Genomic DNA, 27,986 nt, shown 5'->3' with positions numbered 1-27,986 from the left:
GAGGCCATAGCTCATTATTGGGACGATAATGATAGGTCCGGAACTGATGACATGACCCTCTGGGAAGCTTTAAAACCCACGCTCCGCGGCGTGTATATTGCCTGGTGTGCGGTGGCCCGTAGGACACGCAGAGAGGATATAGAGGAGGCAGCGGGTCGGGTTCGAGACCTGGAGGAGAAGTGCCATACAGGGGGGGATGCAGAAGACGTTGGACAGCTGCTGCTGACGCAGCAGTCATATACCTCGCTGCTACTAGACGAGGCTCAACAGCTGTGGCTGGCAACACGGAGTAGAATATACCAGTGGGGCGATAAGTCCAGCACAATGCTTTATAGGCTTTGCCAAGGTACCTTCCAGGCGCAGTCCCTACCGGGACTTCGTGATGAGGCAGGGGAATCCGTGACGGCCCCTGCAGACCTAGCAGCCAGCTTTGCGTGAGACCAGTATACCGCCCCGAGAGTCTCTCCCGGTGGAAGACATCGACAAATTCCTCGCGGACTTCCCGCCGCGGGCACTTTCAGATGAGGGACGTGCTCGTCTTGAACTCCCGCTGTCGGCTGAGGAGCTGGACACAGCGCTTGGAGAACTGAATACTGGTAAGGCCCCTGGACCCAATAGGTTCCCGTGTGAATTCTTTAAGAAATTTCATCTCCAGCTAGGGATGTACTATAAATGGGCACTGGAGGCGGCCAGAGAATGTGGTCGTCTTCCGGCGGACTGGCGACATGCTGAAATCGTGGTCTTTTGTAAACCAGGGAGGCCCCCAGAACACCATGAATCCTATAGGCCAATATCGCTCCTAAATGTTGAAGCGAAAATACTGGCGAAGGCACTAGCCAATCGCCTCCTCCCATATATTATCGACCTAGTCCACCCGGACCAAGCCGGGTTTATGCCCCACAGGGCGACGAGACACAATATCAGACACGCGCAGGTGGCAGTGTAGGCGGCCGGGGCTGCCGAGATTCCGGCTGCAATCCTTCTGGCCGACATAGATAGGGCCTTCGACTCGTTAAGTTGGGTCTACCTCCGTGCGCTCCTGTCTCACCTAAACCTCGGGCCCCATTTCCTATCGTATCTGCAGCTGCTGTACACAGATCTGACGGCGTCAGTGAGAGTGGCTGGGCGGTGTCTGACCCCTTCTCTATAGGCCGGGGCACCCGGCAGGGTTGCCCCCTATCGCCATATCTGTTCGCCCTGGACATGGAGTCATTGGCGGCGTGGGTACGGATGAACACACAGATGCGAGGCATCGAGTGGGAAGCGGGACCGTCTGATAGAATCGCGCTCTATGCCGATGACGTCCTTTTCTTCCTCACAGATCTGGATAGGTCAGGGCCAAGGGTCCTCGAAATAATGCGGATATTCGGAGAAGTGTCAGGCCTCCATTTAAACTTACGAAAATCCACGCTGTGGTTACTGGGAGAGCGTGGAGGCCTGGGATCTGGGGCGTCAGCGTTGCAGGAGGCGGCCGGAGGCCTTAAATATCTGGGCGTATTCCTGACAGATTTACATGGGGTCTCTTGGATGCGTAATGTTTTGCCTGTCTGGGACCGAGTTCGTTCGGACATGAAAACATGGTCCCGAATGCCCCTGAACATATATAGCCGCTCGGCCATATTCAAGATGGTGGCTCTCCCGCGTCTCTTATACCAACTGCAAAATCATCCCTATCCTATCTCACCGCAGTGGTTCAAACAGGTGGATTCGGCGCTGGGACAGTTTCTCTGGGCTGGAGGGGTGGCGAGAGTGGCACTCCGCACTTGTTTCTTCTCCACATATTGTGGTGGTTTGGCAACATCAGATATTTTGTCCTACTATCAGGCGTCTCACCTATTGGTACTGAACGAATGGTGGTATGGGGACCGGGGCGACCCGGCCTATGCCCTTGAGAGATACATGATGGACCCGGACACGCTGCACACTATATTATACTCGGCTAGGAAGAGGCTCTCGGTTATTACTCAAGTCGTTTTCCGGATATGGCGCGGGGCACTACACCGTATGGGGTGGTGGAACAGACTGACGAGGGAAACCCCATTGTGGCAGAATGGGCAGTTACTGGCACTGGCGTCCTTACAAGGATTCCGCGGCTGGGATGCGATTGGACTATCGGCATTGGGCCACGTTATGAAAGGCACAACCCTTAAATTGTTCCAAGAACTGAGGGAAGAATATGATATGCCCCGAACCCAGTTCTTTAAATACTTGCAGTACCGTCACGCCATATCACCCGCCTTGAACGGCATGTACTCATTGCCTGAATTTAGCCCCCTGGAGGCTAAGGTGTTTATGGGGGAATTGGAAAATAAGAAAATATCTTGTATCTACCAGACACTGGTTACACATTGCTCCTCTTCCCTAGACAAGCTGCGGACCAAATGGGAGGGAGACATAGGTGAATTAGAGGAGGAGGACTGGAGAGAAGCCCTGGAGGCCCAAGGGGAGCGGCTATTGCAGTGCGCCTGCGATTTATTCAAATCAAATACCTACATAGAGCTTACTACACTAGGGAACGGTTATGGAGAGCTGGCCTGATTGCATCCCCTGATTGCCTGAGGTGTGGTCGAGAGGCGGGCACATTTATGCATACGGTGTGGTCATGCGATAAATTGATGAGGTTCTGGACTAGTGTGTGGGATTGCCTGTCTGAAGTGTTGGGCTGGGACCTCCCCCGCTCACCGCAGCTGGGCCTTCTTCATGTCATGGAACAAGTGGGGGGCAATATTTATAAACGGCATCTGCTGCTCCTGGGCCTCACGGTGGCCAAAAGAGATGTGGCTCTGGCCTGGAAGGACCCCAGGGCCCCCCTGGTGGGGGTGTGGAAAAGGGGATTTGATTTTTATATGGGACTGGAACGCCCGGTCTTCGAGGCCAGGGGCTGCCCCCGAAAACAATATAAAATATGGAAGAGATGGGCAGACTATAGAGGACTGTGGCTGGAACCACCAGTGCAACACGATGTTGATGCAGGACAATTGAGTTTAGAACCTGGGTGAAGAGGAGTACACACTGAATGTTTCTTAATATGCTTTTAACTTTGGACCAAGTAGACACTGTGCAGGGGGTTGGGGTGGGATCCGGGCTGGGGGAGGGGAAGGGAGATGGGAGGGGGGAAATCGGGGATATTAATCTGTTTCAAAATGTTGATTGAATTGCCTATATATGATTGTTACTCACCTGCTCACTGCTCCTCCGGTGTCCGGAGAGCAGTGCCTTCTTTGCAATCCCTCAACAACACAAAATTTTGTTCTGAAAAAAAAACTGGAATGGCATGAGGAGCAAAAAAACAATGGATTTAGGCCTAGATCTCTGCACTGGGGTGAATGTATGACATTGTTCTGCATTCTGTCCGTCAATTGTTCTTTTTGCAGATCTACTATTCCTTTCACAATAATATGGGTGCAATTTGCACACCGGCTTTTTGCAAATGGAATTAGATTTTGCAAACCATCCTATGTACTAATAGTCCAGTTTACAAAATAACTTATCACAGAGGCTACAGAATGACTTATCCAAATTAATATTCATTAGGCAGGTTGCATTTTCTGACCCCTTGTGATTGGCTGCAATCATAAGGGTAATGGTCTGGTTGGCGTTCCCCGAAATTGGGACCCAGGAGACCCCCAAAATGGGGGCGATGTGAAACTAATGAAAAATTATCATGCCCTGATCCAGCTACTGTGAAAGAAGGCGACGGGGGCACGCAATATACTTTAAGACGATGAGGTGAGGCAACAAGGGCCGGAGCTGCCTGCGACGCCCATGAGGTCTGCCAGGTGAGAAGAGGACGTTGCAGCATGTTTTGTAAGACTGGCGCCCGGCCACAAACCAGCCTCGCAGACAAGACCTGCAGTGGGCCATCTGCGAGGGCAGGCCGGAGAGACGAGCTCTTCATGAGTGGTGGTGAGTGGCCGTGCCAGCTGCGGAGCTAATGATCAGTGCCTAAAACAACCATTCCATTGCTGCGGTGCCAATGCTAGCCATCGTGGCCCAAAAGCGCTGTAGCTCTCAGCAGAGAAGCGCCTTGGAAATCCTGGCACCGGGACAGTTGTAGGGGAAGGCGCACTAACTAGAGAGAATGTGTGCCGGAGCCCTGCGCCGACAGTATCTGCCCTGCTCTAACTGCATAACAACCGGGCACACTGTTGCAGGTGGCTGAGACCATAAATACTTTGATATAGACTGCCACTAGTAAGGAGTAGTAGCACAACTACTAAATTATCTCTAATGCCTTTTTGATGCACTGTATACACAGCTGAGCACAAGCTGTGTGTGCAGTGACTTGGGGTGTAAAAGAGGGAGAGCTCTACTGACTGCCCCACACTCTTTGTAGGGGACTCCTAGTCCCATACACCACCATGGGAAGGTGCCAATTACCACCAAAAAGAAGGGAAAGGGGGTGCCTTCTCATCCACGCAATGGAGAGCTAACAGTGACCCAGCACAGTGGAATGCCCTGTGGGACTCTTCTGGTGTACACGCAGGGGTGTTGAACCCTACTGCCAGCTGCACTCTCAACTTCATAAAAAATGGACACTCTGTTCCATGTGGTGAACTGGCAGCTGAGATCACTGAACACTTTGGCATACATTGCCAATTGGAGGGGGGACTGGCACACCCGCTGAATCGCCGGTCACATTTTGATACATTGTGTGCCCAGGTAAAGACAAGCTGTGTGCGCAGTGGTTCTCTGCGCTGCAATGCCTGTTCTAAACTAGGGGCTTTGGTATTGGGATTTCCAGATAAAGTGTGTATAGGAGTGCCACCCTTGCATTTCTCACTACTGTAATGCACCTGCTGGTTACAATGAGGGAAACAGACAGAAGTTAGATTCTGCTCATGTTTGAGGCGAAACGAGCTAGCAAATCCCAGCAGGACATGTCCTCAGAGCAAGAGCTAGATACACAGCCCCAAAGTGCAACTTCAACTTGAGATCAGGCTTCTAGCCATGCAGCAGAGCCTGCAATCTATAGATGGCAAGATGCACACACTGAATCTGAGCATAAATCAATTGACTGTCAAATTGGAGAAGCAGACGAAATGCATCACCGCAACAGAGCAGCACATATCAGCAACAAAGTACGACATGCAAGCAATGGGTGCTAAGGGTTTAAGCATGGAGAAAGAGCTGGCGATAATACATGCCAAGAATGAAGACTTAGAGGTGCGCACCTGCCACAATAACGTACGCATTACTACTATCCCAGAGTCGACAAACACAAGCAAAATTGAAGACTATGTGGAAACTATGCTTACTGGTATCTTTAGTTCTGACAATCTGTTGCACTTGTGTTAGTCAAAAGAGCACACAAAACATTAACGGCGAGGCCGCCTCCGGGTGCCTCACTGCGTCCTATAAAAGCCAAACTACTAAATAATAGAGAAACTGTGTGGCGTTTTCTCCAGATATAATATAAATATCAGGACCCCCTGCTAATGATAACAGTTCCTGAAGCAGGGCAAACACAATAGGCAACTAACTTTTTATATCATTTATGACATATTACTATGAAGGCAAAGTGTACACCAATGATAGCAAATACAAACTTTATTTAGCAAAATACCTTTAAAACAATGATATTCAATGTCTGTAATACCATAGGACTAATCAAAAACACCATAAATCACAGCAAAAAATTCCTCTTGCGAATACATGCAGTCAGTAGTCCGATATAAGAATTGAAAACCTAAAGGCAAGAATACTAAGTAGAATCACTGCATGGATATAATTCAAATTGAACAAATAGTGAAACGTCCATCTTCAGGGTTCACACCTATGAACTGGTTTTCATCATTAGTGTCAAACAGTATAGCAAAAAATTTGATAATCAGAATCTGACAAATATTTTAAATTGGAGAGGAAATATGGTGGCTTGAATTATCGATGAATCTTCATGGAATCAAGTCTACGTGCGTTTTGGTGATCCAAGCACCTTCTACAAGAAAGCCACAAGCAAACATACCAAAAATTATATAATGATATATTTAGCCTTCAAATATAATGATAATAGACAATGGATTTAAAGGAAAGAAGTTAAACAGAAGAAGAAGGGTGATTCTCCAGTGTAAACAAACCACCTTCACCAAAACCAGAACCACATGACAAAACTATTTTTGAAAAGGTGAAGAGGAAAGAGGAGATGCAAAAGTAGGAGGACTAAGATTCTTACAGGCTCCCATTCTAATAGAGGTATTTGCAACTCTACGAAGAACAAATCTCATGAGGGTAGATGATGATAAACTCTTACCAAAGCTGGTAGTACTGACAACTGGTTCATATGAGAATTCACAAATGGTGGCAGGAAGAAAGTATATAAAGACCGAAGATGTAAAACACCTGCTGTGGGAACAAACAAATGTTGTCAAGCCTTTAATTATTAAATACCTGTAGGGAATTCTAGCATATATATATTAATACATTCTATGAAGAAATGACATAAAGGATCTCTAAGATGAATGATGTACCTTGGTTGGCTGGTGAAGCTGCCAGCTGGGATAGTTCAACACACATATGTGTGGACAGAAATGTATTTTGAATTTTTCTATCAAGTGTCATGTCAGTCCTCTTCTGCAACAATTGGCTCAACTATTCCAGCTGGCAGCTTCACCAACCACTGTACACAACTAGGAGCCACAGGGGGTAAAGATCAGAACAGGTCGCCCCCCACTCAATCACTGCTACTCAACAAAAGACCTGCACCGAATATATGTGTGGATGTCAATCCACCATATATCATTCGTAATATACACCCTACTTAGGGTGTCACTGCAGAGGCTCTAAATTCTCACAAATGCCTCAACGTGCCTTGAATCACAACTTCAATTAAAAAGTGTGGTATTATAACTGCTGGTCCTCCCTCTCATCAATGTGAAGAGAAACATCAAAGAAAAGGGGAAGGAAATAGGAGAAAATGGTGTGGAAAAGTTGGCAGAGCCTCACAGGAGTAACACCAAGGGAGGTTTACAAGCTGGTACTCGCCTGCATCCTCAGGTTCTCATCATTAGCATCTGCCAACTATTAGAAAATAAAGAGTGGATGGTGCAGAATAAAAAAACGCTAAAGTGTGATGTGTATTCTGTTAGTGACTCTATAGGGATGCCAAAATCTAGCATAGAACTTCGGTATTCCTGGGATTTAAAGACGAGCTAGGCAACACTGGCTATTCTATTTTATTCCTCGCTGTGTGCCTACTCAGTTAAAACCAACATGTTTCATTGCCTTACACAGTTCACTGGCAATTTCATCAGGGTTAGGGTCAGCGTCTTTACTGCACATCGTTTCTTTGTTTATTGTACCGGGTGGTTGCCATTTATTAGCATACCAGCACCCCCGTAGAAGAAAACGATCTACAGCCTGTATACTTGTTACAGGTCTCGTAACAGTCACTGCATTAAGTCAGTCGGCTGTTAGTAGGTACACGGCAAAAGCTCGCACCCTTTTTTTTTTGTTGAGTAGCAGCTTCACAAACCAACCAAGGTACTTCATTCATCTTAGAGAAACTTTATGTCATTTCTTCATAGAATTTTAAAATATATACATGCTAGAATTTCCTTAAGTATTAAATAATTAAAGGCTTGACGGCATCATTTGTTTGTTCCCACAGTAGGCTTTTTACATCGTGTGTCCTTATATATTTTCTTCCTGCCACCATTTATGAATTTTCCTAAGAACAATTTTTCAGTACAACCAACTATTATAAAAGTTTATTATCTTCATTCACCGCCTTGACATTTTTTCTTGGTAGAGTTGCAAATACCTCTATTAAAATGGGAGCCTGAAAGGATCTTAGCCCTTTTTCTACTTTGCATCTCTTACCTCTTCACCTTTTCTAAGAATAGTTTCTTCTTTACTTTAAATCCATGGTCCATTATCATTATATTTGAAGGCTAAATATACTCATTATATATTATTAGGTATGTTTGCTTGTGGCTTACCTGAAGAAGGTGCCTGAGTTGCCGAAACGTGCACTGACTCAATTCCATGAAGATTCATCGACAATTCAAGCCACGATATTTCCTCTCAAATTGAAAATTTCTATTTGAATTAAATCCATGCAGTGATTCTACTTATCCTGCCTTTACGTTCTCAAATCTTATATCAGAGTACTGACTCCATGTATTCATGAGAGGAATGTTTTGCTGTGATTTATTGTTTTTCTTAATTAGTCATGTACTATTACAGACATTTAATATCATTGTTTTTATAGGCATTATGCTAAAAAAGTTAGCATTTTTTATCTTTTGTGTACACCTGGCCTTCATAGAAATATATCAAACATTCTGATATAAACAGTCAGTTGCGTAGTGATTTTTTTTGGCAATCTTATTTTCCCCTGGTTTTACAGAGACAGTGCAGGAAACCCATAAAAAATTGCTGCCTGTCAAAAAGCGGCTACAGAAGGCGGAGATACCCTACACCACGCTCTACCCAGCCCATCTGCGTATAAACAACTAAAAATCTTCACAACACCTAAGACAGCAATGGAATTCCTTAAAAAGCTTTACCCACGATGTGTCGAGCAGTCTCACACCTAGATAGAGAATGAGGGCATTTGAGATGATGGGGTGGGGAGGCTTCAGTGTTCCCTGGCTGCTGCTCCACTAGTGCTGATCGCTGTGGACTGTGCATGTGGGCCGTGCAACGGAGTCAGCTACACAACACAGAGATCTAGGGCAGCTATATTTGGTCCCTGGCTATAGGTATGGTACCTCTACTTTACGATGCTGACCTCACTGACTAGATGCAACGCTATTCGACTAGCCGCTACACTCTCGTAGCTCTTGGCCACCTCTGGAGGGACACTGGGATTCTGGCCACCACTAAAAGGGTACCCTTGTATGTTTTCTTAATGTGTTCCACCAGCAGACGCTGGATATTTTAATTTCTTGGTTAGAGTTCTAACTTTAGGGCTTATGGTTTGTCTGGAAATCTTTGGCATGATTGGGATGCTGAAGTGGGCGGGGGAGCGGGTTTTGTTCTTTGCCTATGTTGCTGCCACTGTGCTACCACTGGAAATTTGAGATGCCGTATGTTGCTTGACAGGTTGTACAGATCGCGTATTACTCATAGCATGTTGCCATTGTCCAGCCCTCACAGTGTATTTCCTTTATAACCTGGAATGTGCAGGTACTTCACAAACCCTGCAAAACATGTGAGGTACTTGCATACTTAGATAGGCATAACAAAGGCATACAAATAACACTCCTCCGGGAGACTCAGCTCACATCATACGGAAAATGCTGTAGGCACCAGGTGACTGAACAAAAAGGCTTGGGTCCTATCACTACCTGGCCTGGACCACTCTAACTTGCTAAACAAAAGGGTGACCAGATAGGTTATTTTCACAATCTCATACTGCACCATAGGTTATTTTCACAATCTCATACTGCACCTAGCACCCAAATCCTAACTGAGCACAATTTTCATTTCATCATTTTTACTTTTTGAATTTTTCAAAGCATGACGTCATATCCAAAAAACAACACCGTTGTAACACTTTTTACACCTTCAATACATAGACATTCAAAATAAAAAAAATACATAATACAAATAAATGACAAAACATCTGTATTGAACAAAGACACCATATAAAAAGTGAAATGCCTCCAACTACTTAGTTTAGAGGGCACCAGTCCTATGTGATATATACATATAAGAGCAGACAGCGAATAGTTCAGACAAGGCCTGCTTGTTTGCTGTGCTGAAGAATATTAGTACAGAGGGTCGAATTATCAGGGGGAGCACATCCTATAAGTCATTCCCTGTAATGCCCATTATTATTCTTGCTTCAGCACAGGGTCAGGTGAGCTGGAATTCCATTAACCTCTTCTTAGTCTCTGTACTACAGGGGAGCTGTGCCTAATTTGCGCTGTGGGTTTCCGGTGCGCTGCACCAGCACTTATTTTATAGGGACTGGTCTTTTGAATTTTTCTCCCCTGGGTGGTGGGCCGTGTAATTAATAAAAATAAACATACCTGTGTCCTGTTGTTGGATGTTTGCCTGGTATGTCTCCAGACGATGGCCTACCCAGGTCCAGGCATGATGACTGCATCACATTAATGATATCAGCAGTGCCCTCCTGCCTATCATTAAGGAGCTTCAATATTATATTGCATTATAAATGAGATTGAAGGTAGGATGATGGGTGATTTGGGAGAGAGGTAGGCTGGGAAACTCTCTTGAAGTCGGTGAAACTAAAAGTGAGTAGCATGTACCGACCCGAAAATGAAACCAGCTGAAACAAGGCACACATAATTTATTCTGCCCTTAAACGTCATAGCCTGAAGCACCACCAACTACAGGCTCACATCAGTGATGTGTGCAGTGCACATGCTGCTCTCCACTGGCAGCACTGTATAACAAGCATAGCCAATAGGTCTCGCCTCTGGGGCCTTATAAGTGTTTTGCCAGAGCTATTGGCTTTACCAATGTCTTTAAGCTATGTTGTTGTGGAACAGTGTGGCTGCTGCGTAGCACGTTGACAAGTTAGTAAGCGTTATAAGCATTTTTGTTACCTTATATATAACCAAGTTGACATTATGAATGAATGAATGAAGGCTTTATTTCGATATAAAAGAATATCATACAAGCTTAATACAATGGATTAAAAACTATATTTACATACACATTCAATTTACACAATAAAAAGCATTGTATAAGCAGTTAAGACAAGTATTAAATTGACAAGGCGAGCCTTTTTGAACGAATTAGCCAAGACCATTTTAGGAACTTGGATACACCACAAACAAATAAAGTGCGTGTGTCAGACATTAAAATACGTAGGGCCACCTTGTGTTGCCGGGTGCCCAAATGACTACATAGTGGTTTGAGCCACCGCCGCCTAGGGGCTGAATAGGCCGGACATTCAAAAAGAAGATGGGCAACAGACTCGACACGCGTTGGACATGACGCACAGAAAGGAGATCGCTGATGAAAAGATTTCCACTGTGCTAACAATTCGTTTACAGGGAGCGTCCCTATTCTGAATTTAAAATACAGGGCTTGATCTAGGGGGTTAGATAAAATATCTAAATACAGTTCATAAACCACCACATCCTTAATTTTCATAAAATCTTAAGTCGATTTGCAATGTTTAGAATCTGTAGAAATTTTGTAAGAGATCCAAGCCCAATACAGTTTCTTTAGGACGGCTTTGGGGGGGGGGGGGGGGGGGGGGGAGGGGGGCAGTCCTCGAGCTCCACGCCTCGCCCAGACCAATGTCCCCAAGCAAACGTTTCACGTCCCTCAGCCACTTGATCGTGGGCCAGCCCTCCATTAGCATCACCTCTGACAGAGCTTCTGCATATGAAGCCAACCAAGTTGACATTATGTAAAACCGAACGACCCTAAAAACACAGGCAGTCATGTTTAGTATGTAAACCTTTCTGTGGGAGCCTTTTGGGGCATATTTACAAGCCCCTTGCACCATTTCCCATGTTAAAAAGTGATACAATAGTGGAGCAAGAGCCTCATAAATAAGCCCCTTTGTGCCTACTACCTAGATACTGATAGACCTAATCGACCAACAAGCTCCACCAAATGCCATGAAGCAGAGTGCCACTGTCGGACAGCCTTAACTAACTATCAGTCTCACCGAGGCCAGTCAACATGGATAGACACCAAGAGGCAACTAGAGACACACATGGGCAACTCTGCATTACTAGACATTCAGAAGCCTTCAGACATCCAATGACCAATGAACACCATTTGATACACAAAGACTAACAGACTCCAAAAGTCCTACAGACAACATCAGTATCATTGTAGGACTTGTTATTTGCAGTGCTTAGAGACACTGAAAACGAGGTCATTAAGCACTGAATTCAACAATGTATTATTATTATTATTATATTAATGTGGTCACTCTCTAGCAATATACCTAGAGGCCAACAGCCACTTTCAGACACTTAAAAAGAAGCCACTGTTATCAGAAAGCCAGAGGCCAGTCAACACCCAATGGATACAAACAGACAGGTAACAACCTACAAGCACTACCTGATGGCAGCCACCATGATCAGTCACCCAGAAGCCAGTAGCAGACATCAAGAAAGCAACACATCCCAGAAACCAAAGACCTACATAATCTATCAGTCATTTGGAAATAAAGGAATATTACTAGATTCCACAGACGCAATCAGACACCTGTAAGGCAATGAACAGACGTTTACACTGGATTACTAACAGATTATCAGACACCCAGAGATCATCAGGCACCATGAAATGCAGATACATCGTTGAACACGGTCAGACACTCATAGAATACAAAATAGCCAGGTCCCCAGAGACCAATAATTACTCACCACAAGGACAAAGACATTCTTAGAGACACCAAGATACAAACAGGGACCTATAGAGAACCAAGAATTACAGACATTACCACCAAAGGGCCAATGGATACAATTAGAAACATAAGAACTAGCATCAAAAGATCAACACACGTTCCAACTTTTAGAGGCCAACAGGCACTATTACACACTGAAATACCAATAAACATCTTCGGGCCTCATACACCAACACACATAAACACTCAGGGGGCAGAAGACACTATCAGAAACACTCCTACCAACACTGCCAGACACCCAGAGGCCTACAGATTATGTATGACATCTAGAGACCAGAGGATACAATCAGACATGCAAATACCAATAGACACTGTCAGACATCTGAAACCTGCATACACTATCAAACATCTGATGCCCTGTGCTCATTTTCAGATGCAGAGGAACAAACAGATACTATCAGACCCAAAGACAAATTACCCTACCTGCTACCCACAAACATACAGATGCTGTTAGGCACCCAGGAGCCAAAGCGTATGAGCAATGACCCATAGATAATGCCAAACTCATACACACGATATCAAGACACCAGTGGACAGTGCGGGGAAACCAAAGGACTGCAGATCCTATTAGATGCCCGTGAGTTGAGATATAGTACCAGTGACCTATGTACACAACCAAACAACTAGACATAATATCAGACACCCAGAGATCAATTGACACTATCAGACACCCAGTGGCCAACAGACTGCCAGACACAAAGAAATCAATGGACGGTGTCTGGCGCAGAGATCTACAGAGCCATGAGCCCCCCAAGTGTGGATCGGATAGGTGTTTATCACTGATCTGCAGTCACTACAAACACCCAAATGCTAGTGGTCAGTGGTGAGCACCCACGAGGCACAGTGTCACACGCCGGGAAACTGACACAGACCAAAGGGCTCTATCAGACGTTGAGAGTCCCCATCAATTCCTGCTGGATCGGCAACTAGTGGCGGATTGTGGGCAGACCTGGGACCTCAGGGACGGGGAACCTACCACTCACCCGGTGGTACATGCGCTGCTTCATATGGGAGCGGGTAGACACCATATCACATGGATATACAAATCCATCATCAAACTCACACAAGTGTCACTATCTAGATTGCGACTCCGCTGGGAGGAGGATTTCGGACGTAGTCTCCATGACAGGGAGTGGGAGACGGCCCTAGAACATCAGAAAAAAGTGTCCCGCAACCAGCGATTCAAGAATGTCCAGTTCAACGTATTGCACCGCGCCTACCTCACACCAGCACGGCTTAAATGCTTCTACCCGGCCTCCCACTTTGAATGCCCCCGATGTAAAACCCCGGATGCCCCACTCATGCACATGTTTTGGTCCTGCCCTGGTTTGCAAACCCTGTGGACGACAGTACACAGTACACTGCAAACAGTCACCGGCCTCAGAATGCTCCACACGTGGGAAGCCTGCGCACTGGGTATCTTTAGACGCAATAAAAAAAAGAAAGGGGAGACTAAGTTTGCGCTCCTAGCTATACTGTTAGTGAAACGTAGCATTGCTATGCATTGGTGCGCCGCAGAGGGTCCCCCAATTGTGGCCTGGTGGGTAAAGAAATGGGCCGCAGCCGAGGAAGACCTTAACCGCCAAGAAGAAGCCCGCGGCATACGCCGTCGCCCCATATCCCTAGACTGGGCGACACTTCTGCATAGCTTTCAACAAGCACAGTTCGCAGGTACTGACCCAGCGCAGAGCCCGCGCGCGACACCAGGCTCAAAAGCCCCCCCACTCCCCCCTACCTGGTCCATGGGCGCCACCCACCCGCCCCGCCAACCCCCTCCTAAACGGCCCTCTTGGCTCCACGACATCATCTGGCATGACGCAAGGCGTCAGAAGTCTGTGGATCGACACAGATCATGGTCACTCTAGCTCCACATCCATATGACCCCGAAGCCCTCCCCTCCTTCCCTCCCCGGATCCCACCCGGTTGTAAGTCCCCTAGTTGAAGTTAGAATTTGGATAGCCATTTCAAGATGCCCGACACGAGGGTCTTTGGACTAGAGACAGTCACATGCCTCAGAGAACTTCGGTGCAAATAACACTGCATAATCTAGTTATCACCTCGGGACATTTACGGCGAAAGTGGCGAGGGGGAGCCCTCCCCCTTGACAACCAAGTCATCTGTTAGTTGACATCCCCTGCCACTGCCAGGCATCACACTGGAATGCATTGATAGTACTGTACCACTCCTGAATTTACTGCTTGTATTAAATTCATGAAATGTAAAATCCAATAAAAAAGGTTTAAAAAGAAAAAAAAAAATCAGACGTTGAGAGACCAATGAACAATATCAGACTCACGTAGACTTGAAGACACGGTTGAACAAACAACCCCAGGCTAGAGAACAAAGTCTACACACTGCATGTGCTAGCCTGGAATAACCTTCGGAGATATAAAGTGAAACTGTCAGGGCGAAACTCAATGAATGAAAAACAACCAAGGGCAGCAGGAGAGAGTGGAAAAGAAAGGCGAAGAAAAAGGTGGAGACAAACATTGACAGAGTGGCATGCAAAGAAAGAGTGAGAGAGGGCTGATATGGACGAAAATAAAGAAAAAGGAAGGGAATAAGAAAAGGAAAGAATTGAAAACAGTGACTGCGGGGTCTTGGCCCTCAGACTTTATTTCTGATACGTATAGCTTAGAGGGTTAATTTGCCAGTACTTAATTTGAGGCGGTGGTTGCAGGTGGAGCCCGCCGCCATTCATTTTAGGGGAACCAGCACTTGTTTTAACTATCACACTTTGACGTAAAGCAAGAAGGAGAAAAACAGAAGCAGAAGAGAAGGACAAAAAAACTGTGACTAACAAAGATAACAAAGGTGAAAGTCAAGCAACAAGAGTAAGATCAAGTGGAAGGGGATGTCTTGTGGTGGATTAGAGGCATGAGGTGGCATTAAGGCTATGAAGCCTTGTTGTTCGGCCCCTCTAACATTTTGTAGCTTCGAGCAGCACTTTGAGCACCGGTACTTATTCTTTTACAAATTAAACACTGCAGGGAAGAAATTATATTAGCTAAAAAAAGGAGTGCCTTACACTCACTTACTTTGACAATGATGGACAAGGTCGGTTTGTAATATTACAGGGCAGTGTGTGGTACTGTAATGATCCTGGTGAATACATATGGTCCCAACATAAATGACCCTGAGTTCTACACACAGCTTTGGCACCATTTGCATATCATCCACCCTTATATGGGATGGGGACCTGAATAAGTATTTAGACCTGAGGCTGGAAAGATCAGCAAGAGCAGACTGGCATGGTACGCACTACACCAGAGTTCTTTGTGAGGGTATGGAGGAGAACGTTCTTGCAGACCTATGGAAACTGCGAAATCCTGCTGTACAGGAGGGTACGTATACCTGTTTGGTGCATGGCTCGAGGTCCCGCATGGATTTTTGACTGGCATCGTGGGAAGTGAGTTCTTGGACTGCAGAGGTGGGGCACCTAGCTAGAACATGGTCAGATCATGCACCAGTAATGCTAGTGATTTCAAATCCTACATACCGCATCACCACACAATTTACATGGAGGTTTCATGCAACTGCGTTGCTACACCAGATGTTCCGAGAGGGCTTGAGATCAGCATTTATTGAATATTTCAAAACAAATGTAGAGTCTGTGGAGGCAGCAGCTACACTGTGGAAGGCGTTCAAAGTCACCATTGTTAGGAATTGAGATTGTTCTTGTTTCCCTACCTTTCCTCTCTTTTGCATGCATGATCGGATAGTATTTCAAGCGCCGCCTGCCTGATGTCAGTGCTTGGTTTCACTTTCGGTTCTAGTATCCGGAAGGACTTCGCCGGCGGATTTCAGCTACGTGAAGTCATCCTGTTTTTTGCTCTTCCTTGTGGGATTCCCATTTCAGGATTGTGGTTCATGTTGCTCTAGGACTTTGCTCAAGTTTGATTCCCCTCCTTTCTTATCAGAATTCAGCCCTTCTGTGAAACCTTAGCAATCTTCTGTTAGGGGTTACGGGTGAATTAACCGGTTTTCACTTCCTGGACTGTAGTAATCTATTAGAGACATTAAGAAACACTTTTGGGTGTTTCTTTATTACAAGTTCATGTTATACATTACAAACTCATTTTTTTCTTTACTGGTATCCTGTTTTGCTTGTTTTGAGAGGGTTTTTTGTGTGTCTGTACCAGACATATTTTTCCCCCTAAGTTACAAGGATACAAAGCAGAGTTTTGGATTTTAAGACCCTGCTATCTCCCTGGACATAAATATTGTGGATATCAACATTGCTACAGAAAACATCTCTAATGTGGGGTAAGAGCCAGTTCGTACTTGCGATACAGTGTGCCTGATCATGCACGTAAAAACATATTAGTGATTATTGCTAATCGGAAGTTCTGTTTTCTGGTTCCCCTCAGCTTAGATGATCCATTTCCCCACCCTCAATAGTCATAGAGGAGAGCCTTGCTAAAATGTCTTTTCCCCATGTTTTCCTTGTTTACCCCCACCTTCTCCCGGTGCCTGAGGTAGCCATCTCCGTGTATAGAAATTGGCGGTGGCTGCCAGGGCAGGGAAGCGGATTTGGATCATTTTCACTCCTGCGGTGTTGGGCGATATTGGCGTGGTGCTAGAACATAAAAGCCCACAAATTAACACACTGCCTGAGTGAAGATGGATCTCGATAGTGGAAGTAGAACGGGGGGAGGAAGGGATTCCTACCATGCAAGAATTAATGGCAGCTATCACTTCCCTTCAGGCTGAGGTACAGGATTTAAGACCGGAAAATCATGGGTTACACCAGGAATTAAATTCATTCAAGGCGAGGGATTAGTTATGGGGTTCTGGTAGGGGACCTACGTCAAAGGGTCAAGGGACCAATAGTACAACTTGCCACATTTCAGTTTGATAGGACATCTAGTCAAGGGGCTAATACTAGTACACTCATAGCAGTCACAGTAACTACGCCTGTTCCTGTCCCTTTGGCAGTACTCAAAAGATTTACTGGTAATTGTAATACATTTGGGGTATTCATGAATCAGTGTCATTTACACTTCATGTGTTGTCCCACTGCTTTTCCGGATGATTCTGCTAAGGTGGCTTTTGTTATCTCTTACTTAGCTGGCATGGCGGCTACGTGGGCTGTTCATCTGGTGGAGTGTGATGACCGTGTTTTGTATAGTTATCCGGCTTTTAAGGAGCAGATGCGTTGTTTGTTTGCAAAGCATGCATTTATGCAATCTAGCGACGCTGAGCTGTTGAAATTAAGACAGAGGAAACAGGATTTGTTGTGTTACGTCTTCTCCTTTAATCGCCTTGTCTCTGAGACACATTGGCCAATGACTAAAAGGACTTCATTATTCTATCAGGGGTTGAGTGAGGAGTTGAAAGACATTGCGTCTCAGGTGCTAGATTCTCCAGAAGATTGTTCCGCCTACATTGATTTGTTGGTCAAATTGAATCACCAGTTGTCTGAAAGACGAGGTGAAAGGAATCAGTTCCAGGCCACTCGTGCTGTGATTGTGAGAAGTGCGTCAAAAGGACCTGTGGAGTCTAAGCAGGGGCCTAAACCTATGGACCTAGGTGGGGTTAGGGGTCCTTTATCTAGCGAAGAAAAGGGTAGAAGGTGGGCTCAGAACTTATGTTTGTATTGTGGAAAGGAGGGACATTTTGCCTTGTCCCATGAAACCATCTAGTTTGCCAGCAAGAAAGGCAGAGGCATTTATTGGCAGGACAGCAGGAAAAAGATCTCAGGGAGAGGTTGCCTTTAGCAATTCATATGTGATTCCTGGGGCAGTTCTGAGGGTTCCACAGCATTTTACTATTTCCATCTGTTTGGTGTTGTCTACCAGTAGCAGATCTACTATGTCTGTGCTACTTGATGCAGGAGCCACAGGGAATTTTAAGGACATCCAACCCGCTGAAAGGTTAAATGTTCTGTGTGTGTATAAAGAACAACCGGAACCGGTGAGAGCAATCGATGGGACTGAATTGTCCTCAGGGTCCATAACTCAAACAGAACTCTCGTTGTTATTTTGTGACAATGGGCATTCAGAGACTATTAGTTTTGATCTTATAGATGCACCCTTTTTTGGTGTTATACTTGGTGTGCCTTGGTTGCAGATACACAACCCCAGGATTGATTGGGTAAGGCGAACGGGGACGTTGGACTCTGTACACTGTTTGCAAAGTTATCAAGTTGCCACGGATTGGGTCATGCCATTAACTTGTGCCGATGGCGAATGCGGAGAACATAGTGATATTCTAGCTCCCTATGTAGGTTTTCGTGAGGTTTTTGAAACAGCTCAAGCCAATGTTTTACCACCACATAGGCCCTTCGATTGCCGCATGAACTTGTTGCCTGGTGCTACATTGCCCTGTAGCCGCATATATGTATTATCAGAACCAGAGGAACAACATTTGCGAGAGTACTTGGATGAGATGTTGGCTTATGGTTTTATATGTCCTTCTTTGCCGGTGTCATCGGCAATCTTTCTCATCCCTAAAAAGGAGGGCAGTCTTCGAGCATGTGTGGACTACAGCGCCCTCAATAAGGCGACGATCAAGATTGAATATCGACTCCCTTGAATCCCGGTTTTGTTCAATCAATTGTAGCATGCTACTGTTTTTACAAAACTTGATTTGAGGGGCACGTACCATCTCATTCGTGTCAGTGAAGGGGACGAACGGAAAATCGCGTTCTGTACAAAATTTGGTTTATTCGAGTATTGAGTTATGCCTTTTGGTATGTGTAACGCCCCTGCGGCATTTCAGTTTTTCATTAACAAGGTTTTAAGAGAGTATTTGGATGTGAACGTGATTGTTTACATCAATGATATTTCGATTTTTTTCTACAAACACTCTGGATCATGAGCTCCATGTATCTCAGGTTTTACAGAAGTTACGAGATCACCACTTGTTCGTGTAAATGTAATAAGTCATGTGTGGAGTTTTTGGGGTTTCCTGTTTCCGCTGGTGGTATCGCGATGGACCCTCGTAAGATCGAGGCTATTGTCACCTGGCCGTCTCCTACATGTGTGAAGGATGTTCAGGTCCTTCTAGGATTCACCAATTTTAATAGGCATTTTATTTCCCATTTCTCGGATATTGTTACACCTATGACTGCCTTATTAAAAAAGGGTGTGCCTTTCATCTGTTCTCCCACGGCCCATTCTGCTCTAGAATTGTTGGTTGCAAAATTTACTTCTGCCCCTGTTCTTGTGCATCCAGATCCCGCTTTACCTCTCTTTGTAGAGGCGATGCGTCACTGTGTGTATTGGGGTGCGTTCTTTCGCAAAGAGACGTTGATACAGGCTTATGCATCCCATTGCGTTACTTTCCAAGACATTGGGAATTTGGATCTGACTAATCCACTGTTTTCTGTTCAGGACGGCTTGTATCATGACGGACGGCTATTTGTACTGCCTGAGTTGACGGAGCAAGTTGTTACCTGGTGTCATTCTTCATCCCTAGTAGGACATGCTGGGATGAATAAGACCAAAGAGTTTTGTTTACGATGGTTTTGGTGGGAGACAGTAGGGCATGAATGTTCAGGTGTTTGTGGCATTTTGTCCTGTTTGTACCATCAGTAAACCCACTCACACACATCCTTCAGGGTTATTGCACCAGTTACCTGTGCCCCCTGCCCCTTGGCATACCATCAGTATGGATTTTGTTAAAGATCTTCCTTTGGAAGTCGGATATACGGCCATACTGGTGGTGGTGAATTTGTTCACTAAAGAGGCGCATTTTGTTCCATAACCAAAGGTGCCTACTGCTCGTGAATTGGCGGTTGTGTTTGTGAATGAAGTAGTGAGGTTACACGGTAGAGGGGCGCAGTTTGTGTCTCATTTTTGGACGCAGTTGTGCTCTTCTTTGAAGATGGAGTTGCATTTGTCCTCTGCTTACCATCCTCAGACCGATGGGCAAACAGAACGTACCAATCAAACAATGGAGCAATATCTACGGTGCGTATTGACCTCTTTAACTTGCAATTGGGTCATGGCGCTCCCCTTGACTGAGTTTGTGTATAATAATAGTATGCATTCAGCTTTAGGGATGACTCCTTTTTTTTTTGTTCCATGGGGTTCCATCCAAAGGCCATTCCTATCCAACCTACTGGGCGAGTTCCTGCTTTGGATACCTTAAGTCACTCCTTGGTACAGATTTGGGAAAAGGCTCAGGAACAGTTACAGGCTGCCAAATGAAGCATAAAGAGGCAGGCTGATAAACATAGGGGTCCTGCTCCCTCATACGTAGTAGGCGATAAGGTTTATTTGCCTCACACTCGAGCCCCTATCATCTGTGATCCGCTAGCTACAGGCAGTGTAAGCATGGTTCTTTCTGCAGAGACCCATTAGTATTTCTCTCTATGCAGATGACATGGTGTTATACTTTCGCAGCCTCTCAACACGTTTAGAGCTGGTCATTTCTGAGTAGGTATGTTTTGAAAAGTATTCCGGCCAAAGCATTAATTGGTTGAAGTCGGTAACAATCTCTCTGACCCAGAGTACACAGCCCCACCAGCTGAAATTTACTCGGGAGTGGAGCACCACCCAGTAAAATATTTGTAGATCTGGAGCCATGGAGATCCAGAGCGGGTTATCCGAGATAATTATGGGAGAGCGATCTCGAAATTGGAGGAACAAATTGCTAGATGACGGACATAGTGGCGGTCATTAAAATGAAAGTGCTTCCCAGATTTCTTTACCTCAATACACCTAAAACGAAATAATATATTTTTTTTTATTGGAACTGCTGTTGCTTTAATTAAACAAACAAAACAAACAAAAAAAAGGAATAGGAAGACACTTTCTGTTTTGGAAAGCTCCAGTTGTCCAGTCTGCCAAATGCACAGATCCACTACTTTAAGAGCTCCCATATCGATACTAAGTGCTGCTCTAACAGATATCATTGTGCATTGATGTTGATCAATAAACTCCTTTAGACTGAACTCAATCAGTTGTGATATCTGACTAGCCTTATTTTGGAGCTTGCTTGTTTCAACATTGCCCTACAATCTCTGAAGACATACAAACAATGCAAAGCCAGGTAAACAAAATATTTCAATATGCCACTGGGTGCAAGGTCTCAATGACAAAAGCATCTGCTCTCACATTGGAGAGACAGGTGGCTGTGGCAGAGACCACCCCCTCTGACATTACGACAGTTATCAGAGATTAGCATTGTAAAATCAAATTACCATTGTTTTCTAAAGAGAGGAATCTGATATGAACCTATCAATGCACACTTGCAGAAAGTACCAAAGCGACTATGGACGCAGTGGACACCATCACGTCTAGTCTAAATGAAATGAGGTCTGCAGTAAACTCAAGCTGGAGACAAGAGTCTAGGATGTGGAGACTCACACCAAAATATCCTGCATTGTCTTAGCTTTCCACAGAGTCCATTGGTCGTACATTGATTTATGTTTACACAAAATGGATACTGAAATAATTGTATCCTAAGGTCCTAGCAAAACTATTCTCTGTTTATGTGCACATTGGAACATGGCTCTATGCCCAGGACACCTCCCGTACAGTAACTGCTTGCAATTTAAATTTTAGATAGAGAGATGAAATGTTCCAGAGCATGAAAATTATGGAAACATTCAATAAGAAGTACTAGCAATTAAGATTTTTCAAGCTGCACTAGGTGATCCAGTAACCAACAGAAGACATTCAAGGTAGTGAGAAAGACAGAGCAGCCATAAAATATATGTTTCTTTTTTTCCTGCCACACAACAAGTTATAGCTGAGAGGAAGTAAAACTTTTTCTTGACACTTGTTTGATAGATGGCTAACTTGGAATGGCATTGCGCATAGTGTACCGGTTTTAAAATTCCAACAAGGACTACATGTCTAAAAGCAACATGTCTGCCATCTTGAAACAAAGAACAAGTTACTCACCTTCGGTGACTCGCTTTTTGATAGAGACTATGTAGCTGCAGATTTCTCACCTGTTTAATATTCCCTAGGCATGAGACTGGATCAGGAAAGTTTTCCATAGTACCTCTGTGCGCCGGATGGTGGTGCCTTGCAAAATCGCACTGCCGCTGGTCTGCTCTGGCAGGGACGAGCAGGGACCATATAAGTGTGACATTGGTGCGCTGAAGTCAGTTGCTTTCAAGTCTGTCCATTTCCCCAGACATAGAGCCCAAAAGGCAAATGAACAGACCAGTGTGCAGATTTCTAGACTTGGGATCTTATTAATGGGTAGACTCCAATCATAGAATGGGATAGTCAGTGAGGCTTCTGCAGCTAGACAGTATCTCTACTAGAAAGAGCATTACCATAGGTTAAATACAGTGTTCTTCTGATAGAGACATCTAGCCACAGAGCTCTCAGAATATAAATAGATATCAAACTTATGGGGGACTGGCTGTGAATGGACTCAGACAAGAAAGTCCTGAAGAACTCAGTGAGTAAAGTGCTCTTCTTTGCCAACTTGGCTGTCCAGGCAATAGTGCTTACTGAACATATGGAGAGAAGTCAGCTTAGTTGCCTGGCAGATGTCTAGGACAGGGACTCCACATGCTAACACAGTGGTAGCAGCTTTGCCCTGAAGGAGTGGGCTCACAAGGCTTCTGGAGGCTGCTTCTTCACCAATTGTAGGAAGGTGGATACCTGACTATGGTTACCCCACATTTTTTGCCTAGTGTTTAGCTGGTTTTCAACTTAGTTGGCCTGGGATCCTGCTAATCAGGGCCCCAGGCTATCTGCTCTCTCTTTAAAATAGGACTCCATGTACCCTAGGTGCATAACTAAATTGGATTGGGTCACCTTAACAGCCCCTGTACAGTGTACTATAGGTACCCAGGGCATAGGTGCATCCAAGGCCTACCAGGGGCTGCAGCATATCTTTTGCCACCCCTGGCTGGCCATCCAAACTGACACAACTGGCTGATCACTCAGCTGGGGCAAGGTTGTGTAATCACCCCTTGCTTAGATACAGTATACCTATATCAAAACCTATATCTGAACACATATATACCTATAAGTCACTCCTATGGCAGGCCTTAACAATCCTGGAGGCAGAGTGCTTGGTTTTATGTGAGATGGTGCTCTAGCATGAGCGGAGCCTGTCTGCAGTATTCGGAACCATTTTCTTACTGCTGTTCCAGGATACTGCCATACCATATACTCTTAAGTGCATTATAATCCTCGCGGTTATTGCTAACTTTGGTTTGGCTTTATCAAAACATGTCATGTAAGGTGTCATACACTTTGGAATACTACCCCCTCGCCAGTTCTGGCGACGGGGGTAGCATTCCACCCTTCTAGAGGGAGAAGACATGTTACTTTACTTAAACGCGGTTAATCCTAACCAGAGCCTCAGCATCACAAAATGGATCTGCTGCCGACACAAGTCTGACCTCCTGCTGCTGACCGAAACCTGGCAGGGGAGGCTTGGACAAAGAGTTTCCTGTCACAGGGAGGTGCTACACCACCCCAGACAGGAGATAGTGGATTGGAGCAGGGAGGGTTGAAAGAAACTAGACACTGCCTGGGGTGTCCTATGCAAAATCCAGTCAAACCGGTTCTGGGGCACTCCAGCCCCAGCTCTGGCGCGAAACTGGACAAAGGGAAAGGGGTGTAACCACCCCCTTCCTGGGTCCCACCCATAGGAGGGACCTAGCAGGTAATCCAGCCGCTTGATTTGGAATAGAGGTAGGAGCAGTGCCAATGCAGATTAGTTTATCCTGACTGAAACTTATGAAACGAAACTCTGGACCCTTCGACATCCTACTCGACGTAGAAGACTGAAGAATCTCCCTTGTGGTCAAGGAGTGACCATCCTGTGCAAACAGGCACCATCCAGCGCCCAACGGTTTGCTTTGTTGCAGTTCCCACCAGAACTGGAGCGACAGAGATCAAGACCAGCTTCCCTCGACTCCTAAGAGCCCGATCCACAGTCCCAGCGAATCTGAGACCCGTGGAGGCGACGTGGAGCCGGCCATCTTGGAAAAACTATGAAGTGCTGACCGTGCAGCTCCCGAGGCTCCCTTAAAGCTGTGCATTGGGGTTTGAGAAGCCCCAGCCCCGAGCAGCTTTTGTACCGAAGATCTCTCCTCCACACTCACCGAGTGCTGCGTGGGGCCCTTTTGCATTTTCCTGCTCGACTCATTGGTCCGGTCGCTTGCCCGTTGGCTAGTGGCCCCAGTACCGACGAACATTTGAATTTGCTTTGCTAGTCTGGTTGCTCCAGACTGGCCCTCGCTCCCCTGAAAAGGAGCAACCTCTCTGACCTTGCTGGTCCGAGAAAGAAGTGATCTTCCAATCCTGCCTGGGTTACCTTTGCCAAGGCCTGTTGACTCCAATCCGGAAACCGACACCGCCGACAGCGAGAGCCTTCATGGGTCAGCTCGTGATTTGACCCTGGTCATCCTCGAGTCCCCGAGTCCACGTGGCAGCGGAGATAAGCTTCTCGACAACCACCTGATTGCGTCCGACATCGCCTGGTTCCTTCCTGGTCACTGGCTAGTGACCCAGACTCTGTCCCCTCTGCTTTCAGGTACTCTACATCTTTGATCCACCCTTGGATCCAACCGGACTCTTCTCTCCTGGCCGCCTGCAGCATCTTCATCTCCAGGCTCCATAGAACTGCACAACGAAACCCGACACACTTTGGCACCTATGCACCCGCTTCCTGTGGGCGAGGTAACTCGTGAACGCCGGTGCTCCTGTAGTGGTTTACACCTCTAGTGTCCTAGTTTAAAGTGTGGTAATTCTATTCCAGTCGGAAGACTCCTAAAACAGTAACTTTGTAACTTTTACACACCATTGACTTTGCATTGGTGCATGCGTGTGCTTTTAGCGCTGCACCCGATTCCCGCAGGCTACTCCCGTCCTAACTGCTGTTAGTCCAGTGTAGTCCCAGGGATTCCCTTACCACTGTTCATAAAGGGATACTTATACCACTTTTTTGATATATGGTTTGAGTGGCCACCGGCCTCATCCATAAACGTGCAACTTTCATATGTTAAACTGTGCTTTTGTTTAAACGCTTGTGAATCTATACTCATAAAGAGTACAGGGGATTATTCTAGTAATAAATACATATATTTTTATAATATATAACTTGTGTGGTGTCCTTTCATTTGATATTACAGGATTGCATATGGTAAAACAGCCGGCTTCACGTGCCCTCTGGAGTTTAGCCTGTAGGTTGCTTAGTCCATGCTACCATTAGGATAGCTTGTCTTTTAAGGTTGACTTACAACCACCACCATAAGGGATTGTTTGGACTGATACAAGGTGCCCCCAGAATTGGAGACATCATACATCAGGCCAACTTCTCACATTGGTGTGCAGCGGTTGGGGTTTGAGCTTGCTGTTGTTTTACCATTGCAATCTTTTTATCAAATTGAAAGATCACATTAAGTACCATAGGTACATATAAACAAAGTTTACATATTTGAGTTCTACTGAACTTAGTAGTTGTAGATCAAAGGGCTTAGCACACCCTGCCTACAACTCACTAGCAAGGTTCCAGTAGGAAAACACTTAGTGTAGGTAAGTGCATCACTTACACTTCACTAGAGTCATGTCTGGCACAGGTGAAGCTTCCAGCTCTCTGCCTGTGACAGGTGACCTTCCCAAGGCACCTTCCAGCTATGACAAACTCAGCCACAAGGACTTGAGTGCCTTGTGCACTACAAGGAAGCTGAAAAAGGGTCACAACCCTACCATTCCATCCCTGATAGCCATCCTAGAGAAGGATGACCTGGAGAAAGCTAGTGCAGTTCCCCCAGGTAATCCAGGAGAAGGAGTGAATCCCCCAGATACTGAGAACACCACCCCAGAGGTAGAAGATGAGGAGGTGGACCCTGAATCAGAAGGTGAAGTCAGATCAGGATCAGAGGGATAACCAGGTACCAGTTCGGAGGCTTAGCCAGATCAACTTGGACCTACGCGGAAATGGAGAGGGCCAGAACCTCCCCAGATTCCATAACAGAATACTCCCAGGCAATAGAAGGGAGAGATCTCCTTCCAGGGAATCTCACCTTTCTAGTGCCTCAAGGGAATCTCAAAGGGGAATGACTTCCCCCCAGAGAAAAGAGCATAAGGCCAGGATGAGAGCTGTCAAACTCCAGATAGAGATGGAAGAGATAGCCCTGGCCCAAGCTAAACTTGCTTTAGCAAGGGAACAAAAATTGAGTGGGTTAGAACCCACTGGTGGCAGCATTATCCCTAGAGATAAAGACAGGTCCTATGAACATAGAAACCTGAGTAAGATTGTGCCCCCCTACAGAGATGGGGATGATATCCACAAATGGATAACTGCTCTGGAGAGGGCCTGCATGGTACAGCAGGTCCCCTCAGATCAGTGGGCAGCAATCTTGTGGCTCTCTTTTTCTGAGAAAGGGAGAGATAAGCTCCTCGCCGTTAGACCTGAGGATGCTAAAAACTACTCTGTCCTGAAGAGTGCTCTTATTGATGGGCTTGGCCTAACCACTGAGCAATACAGGTTGTTGTTCAGAGATACCCAAAAAGCTCAGACTCAGGACTGGACTGATTTTGTAGATTGTGCTACTAAGGCTCTGAAAGGTTGGCTACTTGGCAGCAAAGTACATGACTATACAGGATTGTATAATTTGATTATGAGAGAGCAGATCCTTAGTAATTGTCAAAAACAGCTTTTTCACCAGCACCTGGTGGATTCAGATCTGGCCTCTCCCCAAGAATTGGGTAAGAGGGCAGACAAATGGGTCAGAACCAGGATTAGGCCTAAGAATCAGGGTAATGACCAAAAGAAGGATACTTCCAAGGTTCAAGAGAAGGGTGGGGATAAATCTAAAGACAAGTCTCCCACAGGGCCCCAAAACTCCAAGGATGGGGGTGGGTCCCAGAACACTTCCTCTATCCCAAAGAAACCTTATTGCCATGTCTGTAAACAGACTGGCCACTGGAAAACAGATAGCTGTTGTCCAAAGAATAGCAATAAAGAAACTATTCCTCAGAGTAAAGCTCCAACACCTCCTGTTACTATTAGTAGTAATCCCCCAGGTGGTGGGGGCACCCCCAAGCATTTGGTTGGCTTTACTTTTGGAACTCAGGTGGAATCTGGCCTAACCAGGTCCCCTACTACAGCTACTCTTGTCTGTGAAAATGGCATGGGGTTTGCCAACTTCACTGCTTGCCCAAACACTTTAAGCAAGTACAGGCAGGAGCCCCACATCAATGGTCAAAAAGTTGAGGCCTATAGAGACACAGGGGCTGGTAGCACTATGGTGACTCAGAATCTAGTCACCTCAAGGCAACTTTTAACTGGTGCCACATATCAGGTGCCTAACATTGATGGGAGTGCAGACAAATCATCCCATGGCAGTAGTAAATCTTAGCTGGGGAGGTGTCACTGGCCCAAAGAGAGTGGCAGTGTCCCTAAACTTGCCTGTAGATTGTCTACTTGGGAATGATTTAGAAATCTCAGCCTGGGCTGAGGTGGAACAAGAAACCCATTCTAAAATGGTAAATCTCCATGGAAAGGTTAGTGGGGCTGTGATGGCCACAGCCCCAATCCAAGATGTCCTTCCTGAAATGGTTGGTAGGGCTGTGCAAGACTCAGCCCCATCTATGGCAGATTCTTTTCCTGAACAAGTTAGCAGGGCTGTAATGGTAACAGCCCATACCCAAACTGAGTCCCTCCCTGAAAAGGTTGGTGGAGCTGTGATGGCCACAGCCCAAACTCAAAC

The 27,986-nt window shown here is 45.8% G+C and overlaps 1 protein-coding gene across 1 annotated transcript in view; it reads right to left on the bottom strand.

Moving 5' to 3' along the window:
- Positions 1-27,986, bottom strand: part of CRYBG3 (crystallin beta-gamma domain containing 3) — a 1,541,789-nt gene that overhangs the window by 937,540 nt on the left and 576,263 nt on the right. The window lies entirely within an intron of this gene.

Source organism: Lissotriton helveticus, chromosome 8 (genome assembly GCF_964261635.1).
Source record: "Lissotriton helveticus chromosome 8, aLisHel1.1, whole genome shotgun sequence".
In the NCBI taxonomy this organism is placed as follows: Eukaryota; Metazoa; Chordata; class Amphibia; order Caudata; family Salamandridae; genus Lissotriton; species Lissotriton helveticus.
This window is presented reverse-complemented; position numbering and strand designations above follow the sequence as displayed.